Source organism: Cavia porcellus, unplaced genomic scaffold, assembly GCF_034190915.1.
Source record: "Cavia porcellus strain 051 isolate PalLab524CR breed Dunkin Hartley unplaced genomic scaffold, mCavPor4.1 scaffold_2, whole genome shotgun sequence".
Lineage (NCBI taxonomy): Eukaryota > Metazoa > Chordata > Mammalia > Rodentia > Caviidae > Cavia > Cavia porcellus.
In genome coordinates this window covers 5542146-5557033 of record NW_026947485.1, presented here as the reverse complement: position 1 = coordinate 5557033, position 14888 = coordinate 5542146, and positions in this window count along the sequence as shown.

The following is a 14888-nucleotide window of genomic DNA, read 5'->3' as shown; positions in this document are numbered from 1 at the left end:
GGCTCCACCTCCCATATCACATTTAGCTATAAACCCTCTAGTGGACTAATCCACCAATGAGGGTCCCACTCCCATGATCCAATCATCTCCCCAAATCCCTACCCATGAGGCCATGAGGCTTTGGGGGTTTTATAGCTCTACACTATAACAAAGTGACCGAATCAGCGGCCACACTCTGCACTTGATGCTGAGTTAATACTGCCATGGTAAAGGGTGCTCAGTGAGGCTTCCTGCTGAACATGAGTCCTGGCAGTCCCTGCTGATGGCCAGCTGAAATGAAATGGCAAGAAGGGGCCACCATCGCTGAAGGTTTTGTACTTAGCTGATAAGGACAGTTACCTCCTCTAAAGTACAGCACGGTTTGGTTTTGTTGGCTGTTGTATTTTTCAGTTTGGCTTGCTCTCTCCAAACTCCACAGATGCCTCAAATACAGGAACTCACTTTCTCCCTGCTCTGGATGCTCAGGGTCTGAGACAAACATCCTGGCAGAAGTGGTCTCCATGTGAACTCCTTTCATGGTTTGCAGATGGAGGCCACTTTGCACGATGTCTGCGCTTAGTGTCGTGGTGACATTGACTCTTTTGATCTTTTAATTTGAGCCATACTTGTATGGGCTGTTCATTTGTTTTCACTCTACAAACACTGTGTTTACTGACCCCTTCCACTGATCTGCCACTCCAGCCTCTCCTGTCTGCCACGTTGACTGGGAGATTCTGCTCCTGTACCTATGCAGTGCCCATAATCAAATGCTGCCACTCAGTCACCACTGTGCATCTCATTAACCCCTTTGCTCTTTTGAACGTGGAGGTCAAAACTGTCTTTCTTGTTGCCAGCAACTGTTCTGTGAGTAACAGCCTCGGTGATGCTGGGATCCCTCTCACTAGTGGATTCCTTTCAACTTTAGCACAGGGAAAGCCTGAAGATCATTACCTAAAGTCTGAATAATTTTTCTAGATTTATATATTTTTCATGCTGAAGTGCCAAATTCCATATTTTTTAAAGCCCCTTCTACCAATAGTCATGGGACAGCAATAACCTGGTTTTCAAGGGTCATCCTGGAGAGCGCGGCAGACACTCAGAGGCTGACTTCTGCCTCAGAGCAAAATGCTTCTGTAGGCGCCCCCAGCTTTGCGTTCCCTCTCTTTCTCCTCTCCCTCCCCCCTTACACTTATCTCCTTCCCTCTCCCTCTGCATTTTCTGTATGTTTTGTATCTGCAGTGACCATTAGCAGCTCTCTGGTATCTGGTCTCCAAGACAAGTAAACGCAGATCTTCACTAACATGCGCGGGATCTTTAAAGACACAGGCTTTCTGCTGACCCTTGCTACAGATATGCCAACCGTTAAAACAAGGGACCTATGTCTTGTGCTGGTCCTGAGGGCCTGGGGCCGTGAGGACCCCCACTGTTTTGATGTGCTAGCCTAGCACCCCTGTTTAAGTTTCAGGATTCCACTCCTCCCTGGTTAAGATCTCTACTTCGTTGCAGGGAACTTGTCTAGGTTGAAAATTCAAATCTCACTGGAAAGGTGATGCTTTTATAGTTAAATCTTATGCTTGGTCAGCACTTTCTACTCTGCTCAGCTCCACTGTAGATGATGAAAGCTGATTTCTATGTGGTGCAAAGGATGGTGGGGCATTTGCACATTCACTGAATTGGTGATTAGTAAGGGCTGGCTTTCCTGGTGCCTCGATAGCTGCCAGGAATAGCTATCATTGCCGGAGTCATCATTTCTACTTTCCCCACACTTCTCAAACACTGAAATTTACCCTCCCTGCACACTGCCTCTGAGTAGTGTCCGGTCTTGTTTCCCTACCAGACAGCGTTCTGAAAATGATACGGCCACCTCAAGCTAAGGACTCCCAGTAACACACTGACTTGTAGTAATGGGATCCCAGTTGCCCTTCTGGCTGGAGGCTGGATGTGGGCAGTCTGGTTCCAATCTCCAATGTTAGGATCACTTTTGGTACCAGCTCCCCACCTGAGGTCTCCTGGAAACGAAAGCTAGGATGGATCTTCAGGAAATGGGCAGAGGGGGTCTTACATGTTTGGAAGGTGCACCTCGTTGGAGGCCTGCTTGGGAAGCTGGAAAGTTGTAGGAGACACCTGGGTGGGTGGACCCTGTGAGATCTGAAGCTGCAGCAGCTGCTCCTGAGGACCTCAAAGTAGGATGGGCCTTCCGACACCCAAGTTATCCATGTCACTGGTGAGCGCTGCCCAGGTAAGAGTTACAACCTTGGCTAGAGTGGATGCTTTCTGTCAAAGGTGACTCCTGGACAGACTCAGCTGTCAGTGCTCCCTGGAGAAGTGGAGCTGGAGGATGAGGGTGCCAGTCACAGTCACAAGAGTCCTGGTGATGTATTTAGTAGAGAGAGTAAACAGCCTCCCTGCTCTTAGTGAACCCGTCCCTTAGATCCACACTGGCATCCACAGTGCCCTCTCTCCAGCTCTCAGGACTTTAAAGGATACTGCTGGCTTTGCTGGGTCCCCACCCTGCAGGGCACAGACCACAGGACTTTTCCATCTCCATAGCAATGTGAGCCAATGCCTTCAAAGAGTCTCTTTAAGAACTTGTTGTAATTTATTTAAGCCTCGTATCCAGTTTATCACCCATACTCATTAATGGCCTGTAGAGTTTAGAGTGAGAGAAAACCCAGCTATGATTCTAGTTTCATCATTTCTTATGTGTGGCCCAATATCTCAGCAGGTCATATGATTTCTGAATGTGTTCCCCACCTCCGCAATTCAAATGTTGCTGATAAATAGCATTTGGAGTGCGGGAGGGTCTCTAAGGAGTAGCCAGGCCCTGGCACCCCGGAGCAAGCAGACTCTGTGCCTGCAGGCTGCCCTGCCCTGCTCTGCCAGAGGAGGACAGTGTTCCTCTCCCAGAGCCCGTGGCCCCCAGACACTGACCCCGAGGCTCCTGGGTCTCCCAGGGCAGTGCAGTGAGAAGATGAATTGCTGCTCTTTATAAATTCCCATCGAAGTACTTCTTGCCATAGCGGCACAAGGGAACAAAGAAACATGAAGAACCATTTATGTTTTACCCCTTTATGAGTACTGTTAGGTAAAAATTACGGAAAGACTACTGTTGGGAGCCAGGTCACATTTCACCAGCAAGCCTGAAAATGTTTGAACGTTAAGATAAGCACATTTGTCAAAAGCTAGTCCTGTAGTATGAAGTTCAGTTACTGCTTATGATGTGATCATTATCAAATGGATGCTCTTAAAATGTCCGATGAAATCCTGAGGTAAGATAGCAGTTTTGGTACATGGAAGCTCTCAGCTGACCCTGTGACAGGACAGTCTTCCGGGCTGACCGCTAGATCTCAATCTACACGATTCTATCATCACATACCAGTGCTTTATCGTAGTATCTTCATTCTTCATTTGTGGTTATTCAAGTTGTTTCCAGCCTCAAACTGTTTCATAAGCAATCTTGAGCCTTGCAGTTTTGTTTTTAATTGTATCCCCCAAAACTCATATGTGCAAGCTGCAGGCCCCGGCCCTCCAAAAGAGACTGTGTTTAGAGACGAGGCCTTTTAGGAAGAGATTTGTTAAAATGAGCCTGCTACAGGAGACTGCATTATGACCGCACTGTTAAAATAAGAGGATATTTCAGCCTGTGGAGGACACGCAGGTGCCCAAGCATAGAGGGAGCGGGGGACCAGGTGAGGACAGGGTGAAAATTCAACCATTTGCAGGCTGTGGGCAGATACCTCGGGACACAGAACCTGCCCACACCCCAACCCTGAAGTCTGAGAGGAGAAGCTGCTGTTGTTTACCTCACATGTGGCACTGTGCTCTGGCTGCCTAAGGAAAGACACGTGTGCCTGGACTGTGCTGTCTGCTTCTTCAGGGCAGAGTCATATTATTAACAACAGTGCGCAACATTTACCAGAACTGCTGGCAGAATAAGTCTGGCCCTCTGTCTCTAGTTTATAGGACCAAATCTAACTATTTTCTCCTCACATAATCCAAACACAAAAAAACTAATCCCCTGATGTCCACCCAGATTCTGATGTTTTCTTTCTTCTTGTGGTTTTTATCTTCTATCCATCTATAGGGTAAAAAAGACAATAAGAAGAGAAATTAACCCTTTTTAGTGACCCATTTTTCTCTCTTTGCATTGTGCTGGCTGAGGAATAACTTGATATCCCTGCTGAAACATCTTTCCTTGGATGACTTCTCTACCTGTTTACCTATTGAAATTCTGAACTCTGGCATTACTATACAACGATGCTTCTCAGTGTACAATTAGAGAATTATAGAGATGCATGGGAAGAGTACAGACCCTGTGACAAGACATTTTGGTAAAAATCAAATTAATGTTACATACAACACATGAGTGGAGACCATTGAAGTGGAGACTTATTTCCAGGATATATTATATAGAGATTATGCCTTTATGCTTTGAGTTATAGGTAAAATTTCAGGTGGCTAGAAGAACAGGCATTCAGAAGAGAACACAGCACTCTTCAAACATCTCATAGTGTTATGCATATTTCATAACATATTTTCTCATGTTCCTATCTTGAAAATGAGAGACATGATACTTTTAGACACTAAAAGTCACATCTGTAAAACTCTTAGAGTAGTCGCTGGAAAAGCAGTACAGAGAAGCATTATGACTTTCCCTGGCGAAGGAAACCCTGCCACCCTCAGATGGGAAGCCCCATCACTCCAAGGAAACCCTGGGTGCAGAGCACTGCCCCCTGCAGCTTGGCTTGCACAGGGGATAGTGGTACCCACGAGGCGCAGAAGACAAGCACTCATGAAAAATGGATTTGAATAGGATGGTGGAGGGCACTGAATCCCAAGGTAAGGAGTTACTCTGCAACAAGAAGGTACATGCATGGGAGTAAGGGAGTGGCTGAGCAGGAGCAGCATTTCCAGCAAAGAAACCCGCCAATCCCATGGCCAGAAGATGGAAGAAAGGAGAGAGGAGAGGAGTCAGCGGAGGGCAGAGTGCATACAACAACAGAAACCCTAAAAAGCAGGGTGAGGGGTAAGGTCCTGACTGTCCGAAACTTAACAAGCATTGAGCCCAGAAACTGAATCAGCGGACATAACAGAAGCTCAGTCAGAGGGTGAAGGGGAAATGGGGACTGGGTGCCCGTGAAAGAAATACCCACTTCGCGGTCATCATCGTCCTGGCTGTTGTTGAAGTCGAAAGGTTTGCGCTCCACTCCTGCCTTCCCTGGTTTTATGATTTTACTCTCAAACTCCGTCTCCCTGAGCCTCAGTTACCCTTAAATAAAAGCACGGGGGTCAGTGGCTTTGCTGTGGAATGGTAACACAATACAAGGGCGGGGTCCTCTTTTTATTCTAATTAAGATAATGACAGTGTAAAGGGACCGTGATAAAGGAAAAGACAGCGGGAAGAGGAGAGAAGGAGACTATCATTTCACGTTTGATTTGCTGTAACGTGGATTTCCTGGTGGAAACATAGCTGACATTTAAAAATGCATGCTCACCGCTCAAGAGGCCATTTTTAAAATTCTGAAATGGATATTTTGAAGTATGAGGAGGAAATCAAGGGCTGATGACAGTAAATTATGAGGTATACAGCATGCAAACCTTCCTCCCTGAGCCCAGACCATGGTGGACGCTATTTGGACCACGACATTGTGTTTCCCAGCCCGCTGCCTTGGCCTCCCCATTCGGCCCCTCTCATACAGCAACATACATTTTTCTAAGTCCAGACGTGGCCACAGAATTTTGGAGGCTTGGTGTTCAAACTTCTCCGCAATATAACCCTGAGCCTCCCTTCTCATTTCTCAGCTTGCCACGTTTCCTTGATTTTCTCACTGTTTCCTGCAAAGCCTCCTGGGAACTTTTAGTGTTCATCAAAACAAATTGCTTGCCTTGGAATGCAGAATGTCTTCAGAAAGCCCACATATATCTAGGGGGGGGGGCAGGATGCAGTCATTTTAAAATGGAAAATATGGGCCGTGTTAATTAGAGCTCTTTGGAAGGTACAGAGGCCAAGCTTTCGGGGTAGATTTATACTGTGTTTTGTGTTGGCTTAAAACCTTTCAGCTCGCACATACACACACTAGGTAAGAGCTGGATTGGTCTTCAGCAAATATTGCAAACCCAGCTGCTTCCCAGCATGGGTGGTCTTGACCATTGGCAGAATGTGGAGGAAGGCTTTGCTGACCCTTTTAAAGACTACTATCGTCGTGTGAAGTGAGCGAAGCCCTTATTTCCCTCACCTCATCTTCTGGAGAGTGGACTTCTTCCCTCCTTGCCGCCTTCTTTCTTGGATGCCTGGGAGCCTCAAGTAACTTCCCATTTCCAGAGAGCACGCTTCCCCAAGCCTCTTCCACTGGACAGAACACTAGAGCTAGACCCCTTATGCCCTCTGATGATCAAAGCTGGATAATTTCTCTCAGAAGGAATCATCTGGTGATGGAAGGCCAAACTCACTGCAGTGAAGTCTGCCTATCTAATAATGAAGATGTTAAAAACTTGTCACAAAATAGTGAACCAACATATGACACCATATCAGCACAGGACACTTGTTTGAAAAAGGAATTGTTTTTGGTCCTGTCCCAGCAAGTGGTGCTTTGTAGGACCCAACCTACAGCCCGTGCTGACGGTATCTTGTGCAGAGCCCCTCCAGTGACCTCCCTGTGAGGTTTCCTAGAATTTTCCAGAAGTCTCCCATTGTGGGAAGCAGACCAAGCCACTCAAGACTGAGACCTGGGAACTCCCTCCCTTCCCGCAGTGACAGCTGAGGTCATCAGTTTCCGCTAGGAACACCCCTCTGCTGCGGGTGTTTGCCATCTACCTATCAGGTCACAGCAGGTCATGGGCTTCCCTGGGGTGCTCACAATCGGTGCCTCAAACTGAGACCAGGCTGCAGCCACCCCAGCTGCAGAGCGGCCTGAAGCTGCGAGCCAATGTGACTGAGGCAGCCTTCCATCCCCTGCTTCATTTTGCTACTTTAAGTTGCCGAACAAATGACCTGAGGGTGTCCTCCACGGAGCCCCTGTCACACCTCTCAGTCTCAGAGCTGCCACCCAGAGCACCGTGTCAATCTGGGTAGAAGGGATCCCAAAACAACCAGCAACTCTCCTCCCCATCACTCAGGCCTGCTGTTGTCCTTCAGTTTCTTATGTCTACTGCTAGGGGTTGGACCCAGAGCCTTCACACTGAGCTACATTTCTTGCTCTTTTAATATTTCTATTTTAGGACAGATCTCACTAAGTCACCAAATGGCCCAGGCTGGGTTTGCAATCTTCCTGCCTAAGCCGTCCGGAGAGCTGTCTTTACAGGTGTGCACCGATGGGTACTTACCTGCACAGTAATTTACGGGCAGAAAGATGAAAGCTTTCATTGAGATGCCCAAGGAATCTTTGGGATTTATTCTTCCGTTCCCAAAGAGAAGGGCAAAGCCTTTATTTCTATCAGTGAACTTGCTCTCAGATCTCTCTTTCCCATCCATGTTACAATCTTTTGCTCATTTATGATTTACTGTAGTAACATCCTGTGGCATTAATTTCCTGTTTATCCTCAACACAGTGAAAATGCAGCACCAGAGATTCTAAACCCTAACCCTAACCCTAACCCTACCCTACCCTACCCTACCCTAACCCTAACTGCCCTAACCCCATCCCAGCCCTGACCCTGACCCTGACCTACCCTGACCCTAATCCTATCCCTGACCCTGGCCTTTCACAAACCCTTCAGGGCAGGGTGTGGTAGCAGTGCCAGTGGTCTGAGTTTCACTGGAATGTGGGCTCACATTCACCCATTAAAAGCAGCTGCTTTGACAGTTACACAGTGTTAAGTCACTCAACACATTTTGTTTATCGGTTACTCTGTGTTCTCTCTCTGCTTTCACATTTTATTGCTCGGGGTTTAAAGAATTCTATAAAGTTATAGATTTATTTGAGAAGTGCAGAGAAAAGAGAGAGTTTGAGACTGACTGTGCAGTCAGCTGGGATTTATCCAGTTCTGTTCATTTAGACCCCTTCTATCATATGAGGACTCACCCAGGGGAGATCAGAAAGGGTGAAGAAAAGCCACCCTTCCTTTGTGGTGGAAATACATGTTCTGTCCTTGAAAGAAGGGTGTGTGTGTGTGTGTGTGTGTGTGTGTGTGTGTGTGTGTAAAACCTTTGCTGAACCCCTTATTTCTAAATCTCTTTATAAGCTATCTCTAATTAAATTGAAAGGTAAATGGCAGGGAAGTCACAAAATTCAATTATAGTTTTTGCCCACAGTTGCAAGGTTATGTGCCTTGAAGAATTCCTGCATGGTGTGATTCCATTTTTTTTCTTTAAATTTTTTTTCCCATTGTATCTGGAACATCAAAATATCCGTGAATTTTATTATAGCAACAAATAAATGAATGAACTATAGACATCTTTTAAAGCGTTATTCATTTAAAAAAATTCTGGAAGAAAATCTACTGTGTTTTCCACAATCCTATGAATAAGCTGGGACATACATAAAGGACAGGTCATCTTGTGATCCATTCCACCAGACGAAACGTGTGCATCTCAGTCGGAGAAGGCGACGGTGGGAGCTGGGACACCAGCTGGAGTGGCCATGTGTGGCGAGCTCCTGGGTGTGGAGATGACACTGGGGCATCACAGGAGGTTCCGTCCCACCACCAGTTCCTTCTCTGAACACACCCTGGACTTACCGTTGTTTAATGTGCACTGCACTTCTGTTCACTTCCTTCTTTACGTGTGTGTCTCTTGATTGGTCGGCACTCATCAGCACCCCTAGCCCTTAAATATTTGTAATGAAATGCTAAGAATATTTGTGCACAGGGGCCTTTGCTTTCCTTCCCTAAGAATGACAATGATCACTGTGGCAGATGGGTGTCAGGCCTATCTGAGAGAAACACAAAGCATGTCACATAGAAAAGAAAATTTCTGTGGACAGAATTTCAGGATTCCATTTAGGAAAAGCAGGGATTGCGAAGCCTTGTGTTGTTACCTTCAAACCATCACCTACCCCTCTTACCGAAGGCTTTGGGGACAGAAGTAAACAGACTTCCATTTTTGTGGTCATTTTTTTTCTACACGATTCTATAATAATGTAAACACATTTGAAAATTTTTCAAATAACCTTAAATTGCTCATAATTATCCTTAAATAAATTTTCTGGAGTCTTATTTTTACTTAACAGTGTGAATACAGAGGAGGACATTTGGCCATCACAGGACAAATAGGAACCTCACAGAGAATTTTTCTTTGACTACATCTACAGTTTGTGAGTACTGAATTCCTAAGGCTCCACCCATTCACAAGAGACAACTGGGATTTTGAGGCAAATGTTCAGTGAATAGTCACATCATTTGCTTTTTGTTCATTTATTTGTTTTTGTTTTTCATCCCTGGGAATGGCTTTTTGAATATAATATTAATTTTTATTTCTTTCAGTTAATTGTTTCACCTGGAAAAATTTGTAGAGAGGAATATATGATGGTTTGGGGTTGTGGATATTTCAAAGCCTGTTAAGTGCTCCCGAGGCGTTCCTGCTCGCCTGCCTGTGTCTCTCTCTCATGCGCTCCTATCCTGCCTGCACACGAACTTGCTTCCTTCTCTGCTTCCCAAAACGCAAACCCCGGAAGTCAGGAACTTAACTAGGTGAGACTCTGAGCAGGGAACATATTTTATTTCTTATTTTTGTCTAAGTGTTTCCTAGAGTCCATGAGGCACAGTGGATTCCCTCAAATAAATGTACTGATTTTTCCGTTTTATTCACTGAATGTCCACATCACAGAAGAAATGAATAAACAGTTATTTTTTACCAAAAAAAGCCCTGGCCTTCCATCCCACTGATTGTTTCAAGTTACTTTATGAGGACACTTAAAATGAATTCTTTGTTATTCAATGTATTTTGAATCTTTAAAATAATTCTTAGTATTACTTTGGCTTTATAGGTAAGATTTGTTACTTAAAATTTCAGATTAAATGAGTATGTAAAACTATAATTACTTGAATACTTACACATATTTGAAAGCAACATTGCACAAAGGCAGTCTTAGGGACTGAGAACTCAGCCTGCAGAGGCCGAGCTCTCTCCAGGGCACCAAGGTGTCAGGTGTGAATTGGATTAGAGACCTCTAGCTGCTGTCCACAACTGCATAATTGCTTACACGCTTGTCTCTGTGGCAAAACTTGCCTGCATCTGTTAGGAGAAATAATCTGTGCTGTGAGCAGAAGTCCTCTAAGTTTGAGCTGGAGATTTGTTTATTTTACTCAAAGCACGAGGAGTGGGATTTGTAAAATGGCCACAGACATAAAACTTGGAAAGTGAAGCATAAAAGGAAGAGGAAAAAGCAAACCTTGATTCCTTGCCTGGCCATGTGGTGGCCAATGTTATAGACTGGCGTTGTGCTGAAATCAGTTACTAAAGATCGAAGCTCCAATGGAATGGTCCCACTCTTAGGGCATTTGTTCACTAACACATCAGCAGATTAGTGAGAGAAGAGCAAAACATACAATCCCCTGGTCATTGCCATCTACAATTTCTAAAACAAAGATAAAAGTGTGCTCTGGTCAGTTTTTATAGAGCAAATTCAGGCAGAGGTTGTCTAAGCTCAAACCACTACACTCAAAGGCATCTATAAGAAGGAAATTATCCTGCGGCAACAGAAAATGCTTCCTAAGACTTTGGGTCACCATGAAGGTGTTAAGATGCGGGGAAGGGGAAAATCAAGAAACTATTGAAACCAGAGGGTAGAGTGCTGCGCAGGAATGTCTCCTTTTGTAGAGTAGAGTCAGGTGATTCTTGGGGAACTCTTTTACTAAAATATTTTGTAAGACTACTTTAGGAGCAATATCTTTGGTTTAAAACATCATGTTTGGGTTGACGCATGCCCCACAATCTGTTATAAAATGTCACCTATGGCTATGTACTATAGGCCCATAGGAAGTTATTCTCCAGAGAACAAACACCCTGGTAAACCGGGAAGATGGCACAACCATCAAAGCAATCTTCCGTAAACTGTCTAAGGCCCCCGTAGAATGCCAGGTGGAACATCCAGCTGAATAAGCAGATAAATTTCCCTCACATACAGAATGGTGTTGTGAAGACCAGGGTCATCACCTGATGAGCACGCCTACCCCCCAGGTCTTGGCAAATGCTGTGGTAAGGAGACCTCTTCTGCATGGGCATCCCTAGGATCTTACCACTGCAAAATGAAGCTAAAATCAGATTTAATACACGACTGTGGTCAAATGAGGTAAAGGAAGCCCTTTCTTGTTCTTCCAAATTAAACAATTTGGAGAAACATAAAAAGCCATGAGACAGGGATTATAATGATGAATCTCAGTTGAAATCTCCAAGGGCAATAGTCACACAGACTAATCATGTGGTAGCAGAAATGGCACAACCATCAAAGCAATCTTCAGCAAAAGTATCCTAATACTCAATGCTAAAGCATATTACAGAGAAACAATAATTAAAATGTCACGGCACTAGCATGCAGACACAGAGCTGTGGAGTGGAACAGACATCCCAGCACAGAGCCCCATGCTTTTATGGTCAAACAACTGTTGACAGAGGCATCAAAACCAGAGCCAGAGAATCCTCTTCCATCCTGGGATGGCCAGGGGCCCACACTCATAAAACTGAAGTTGGGACTAGCTTTCACTCTGTAAGCACAACTCAAAAATGGTCAAAGACACAAGTGCAGGACCTAAAACTAGGACTAAGGAAAAAGCTGACTGGTGAAGCAACTTCCTAGCCTGGGGTTTGATTCTCAAGGCCCTGGTTTGTTTCCTACTGTCACTGAAAAGATTTTTTAAAAATGAAAAAACCCAAAACTATGAAACTATTAGAAGGAAACATTCTTCATTTCATTACTATATGCAATACTTTTCTTGGTTAAGACCTCCAGAGCACAGATGCTGAAACACAATTAAAAACAAATGGAATTACAGCAAACTAAGAGATTTCTATAGAGTAAAGAGGTCACCTAAAGATTTGGAAAAATACTTGCTAATTATTCACCCACCAAAGGATAGTTGTCCAGAATATGTAAGGACCTTATAAGAACAACAACAAAAGAAAAAGCCGAAGCAAACCACCCAAATTCAAGATGGGCAAATGATCCGAATGGACTTTCCCAAAATAAGAAATACAAATGGCCAACAAATACATGAAAAAACACTCAATGGCTTTAGTCACCACAGAGTTGTAAATTCAAACCACAGTGAAATGCTATTTCACCCTGTGGTTAAAGTGACTGTTACTAAGAGATAAAAATAAACTGGCTGGGATGCAGAGGAAGGAGAAGTTTTGCACACCGTCAGTAGAAATACAAATGAAAGGTATTTGGGGGCTCAGTATGCAAGTTTCTCAAAAAACTAAACATAGAACTACTGTGTGTTTCAGCAATCCCTCTTTTAGGTATAAATCTGGTGGGAATGGAATCAGCATATCGAACAGGCATCTGCACACCCCAGTTCGCCGAAGCTCTGCGCACAAGAGTCGAAGGAAGGACGGGATCCTCCTAGGTACCCGCTAAAGAACAAATGTGTAAACACAACGTGGTATGTGTACACAATGATATATTATGCACCTATGAAAAATAATGAATATTAAGGGAAATTAGTATTCATTATTTTAATGAATATTGGAGTTGGAGACTGTATTAAATGAAATAAGCTGCACAGAAAAACAAATATGACAACCTAACTCTCCTTGGTAGAAGCTTTTAAAAAATCAACACATAATAATTAGTGCAGTCTCAAAGTGTAGAAGGGAGGGGATTAAGGAGATTTGCTAATGGATGACAGAACACAGTCCCATAGGACTGAGTTCTAGATTTCGGGAGCATCATGGGTGACTATTCCCCACATTACCTCTTGCATATTTTGTACTGAACGGAAGGGAGGAGTCGGTGACGGAACATGAAGAAAAGATACCGAGACGGGAAGGTTAATATCTCTGATTGTATCAGTACGTGAAACACACGCGGATCTGGCTACCAGCCGTCCCGGCAATCATGCATGGTTCTAACATATTCAGCAGGATAGGAGGTCTTCATGTGAGACTGAAAGCTTGGGAAGCCGCCTGGGAACTCTAAATGCAGAAAGGAGAAGGCAAGTGTTTTACAAGAGCACCTCCCTGTGGTCCTCTGGGGACAGAATGGGCAGGAAGCAGGGAACAGGACAGAAAGGTAACAGCATGGAAGCTGTGTGCATGTCTATAATCCCAGCAGTTGGAGGGCTGAGGCAGGAGAAACATTGTGAGTTCAAGAGCAGGCTGAGCTACAAGGTGAGGCCAAGGCCAGCCTGAACTGTAGAGTGAGAAGTGAGACCCAGTCTCAAAAAGAGAGAGAGGCAAGGAGAGAGAGGGGGAGTGGGCAGGAAGTGGGGGAGATGGAGGTATTGCAGGGCAGAGCAGGGAAGCTGTGGAAGGCAGAAGTGTGCTGAGGTAACTCGCAGTGGCATTTCCAGGGTAAGCAGAGGTCAGTGTGCTGACCCGATGTGCTAGCTCCAGTGTGGGAAGGCACTAAGCAGGCGGGCCCAGCGGCAGGGCTGCGTCCCAGCTGCAGGCTGAAGGAGAGGGTCGCTCTGGGCTCTGCAGTGGGAGCCTTCACAGCTCTGAGAGGTGAAGGCTGTCCAGCTAAGAAATGCCGGAGGATTTTGCCTGTGTCTTTTTGTATCTGTTATTGTTATTAGTACGTATTTTCAGTGCGGCCTGATTGCGTCCTTCCTGGGAAGCTGGTGTGTGTGTCGAACACATCTTTTTACTTCTTTCTAGCCCCTTCCTTCGTCTCTTGGTCCCTCCCCAATTCCAAAGGATCTAGGTCCCTGTTTCCTAGTCTCTAGCTTTTATTTTGCTCTTTATTTTTACCGTCTCATATAAGAGAAACCACGTGATGTTAAGCTGCTTGCCTGATGTAAAGAACTGAGGACATTTTCGAACTGGGCGGAGGTAGGAGAGCACAGGCTCTATATTTAAGCTTCCTCTTGTTTCATTGTGAAGATAAAAGTCTGCAGACCATGCTCACTTCACAAAAGTCTCCTTTGCTAATACAAATTCTCTGAGCACAAGGATGTTGTCTCTTTTTGAGATACTGCTGATTGAACCCAGAGCTTCCATACTGAGCCACATTCCCAGCCTTCCCCATTTTTGAGATGGGTATCTTGCTAAGTCTCTAAATTATCCAGGCTGCATTCGAACCGGCAATCCTGATGTGTCGGCTTCCCGGAGTTCTGGGTACAGGTGCACAGCTGTAATTTTAGCTTCCTTGTGTGGTATTTTAGGGCTTAGAGTGATACCTAGTACCAGCTAAATCTGTGAGATATGTCAGTAAGCCCTGAACAACAAACTGACTCATTAAGATCTATTTTTGAAGAGTTTAGGATGAAGCTGTCAAATTAAACAAGTTCTAATGAACCAAAACTCTAAGGTATTAATTTTGTTTATTTAAATGTCTGTAGACTTTTAAATAGGTAGGTTGACCTATAACTATTAATAGTTGAACGTCCTGGCCTATAAAAATGACAATTCTGTGTTTAAATTGCTCAGATAACTTAAATACTGAATAAATCTAATAATATGGAAAAACAGTAATGTTATGATATGTGGAAAAATAATCTATTAGTCATACTGATGATCTTTGATACTGGCAAGGTATTATTTTATTTGGTTGGAATAGATGGTTTCTTGGGAGAATCATCCCAGGACCAGAATAGGAAGCTCTTCATTTTTACCAAGTGAAAGTCTGGGCTAGGAAATGAAGGCCAGCCTTTCTCCATGGCTTTTGGGACTGTTGGTGTCAGGCTGTGGCTTCTGTGTCCTGTCTCCTGGCCAGCACCTCTCTCCTCCCTTCTTAGTGATAGACCAGGTGTTCTATTTTTCCTGTCCTCCGTGTGCCTCTGAATTGCTGAACTGGTGCGTCATACTGACA